The following is a 641-nucleotide window of genomic DNA, read 5'->3' on the forward strand; positions in this document are numbered from 1 at the left end:
CATTTAAATGTCTGATTTTAGAGTTTGCATTGTGTTCCTTTTCTTTGCTTATAAAAACATAATAATTATAGTCTATGGACCTTTTCTGATGCTGATGGTTCACAAAAGAAATTTGAGACATGTTTGATTGTAATCTGATTTGCAGATAAAACTGGCCCATTCAAATGATTGGATTGCCAAAAAAAGATCCATTTGCATCCTTGTTCTGTATGTTTTTCACTGACTAATGTTAGAAGTTTGTAAATCTTCATCACTTTTTTTCTCTCATCAATAGGTGGCAGAAAATGTCATTTTTCAACATGAGGAGAGAAAACTTCATTCCATCACTTTACCTGATGGGCCCATGTAGGGTCGGACTGGCCTGGTGTGATAGCGCGAAAAATTCCCGGTGGGCCCCGATGAGAGAGTGAGAGAATTGGTAGCGGGGGCTCTTAAAAAGTGCGGGCCCTTTAAAAGCGCAGCCGAAGGAAATGTAGCGTCGCGTGCGGCGCTCCTACTATTCAGTGGTGACAGCGGGTGACGCGCATAGTCACATGACAGGAGGACGTGATCTTGGTGGGCGGTGACACGCACCGCGCTCTGCTTTCCCGCTGGTGGCTGGCAGTTGTGTGGTGACACGCTGACGTCACGCTCTCCTCTCC

This window comes from Phyllobates terribilis, unplaced genomic scaffold (genome assembly GCF_046119375.1).
Source record: "Phyllobates terribilis strain yellow unplaced genomic scaffold, ASM4611937v1 Scaffold_422__1_contigs__length_1607790, whole genome shotgun sequence".
Lineage (NCBI taxonomy): Eukaryota > Metazoa > Chordata > Amphibia > Anura > Dendrobatidae > Phyllobates > Phyllobates terribilis.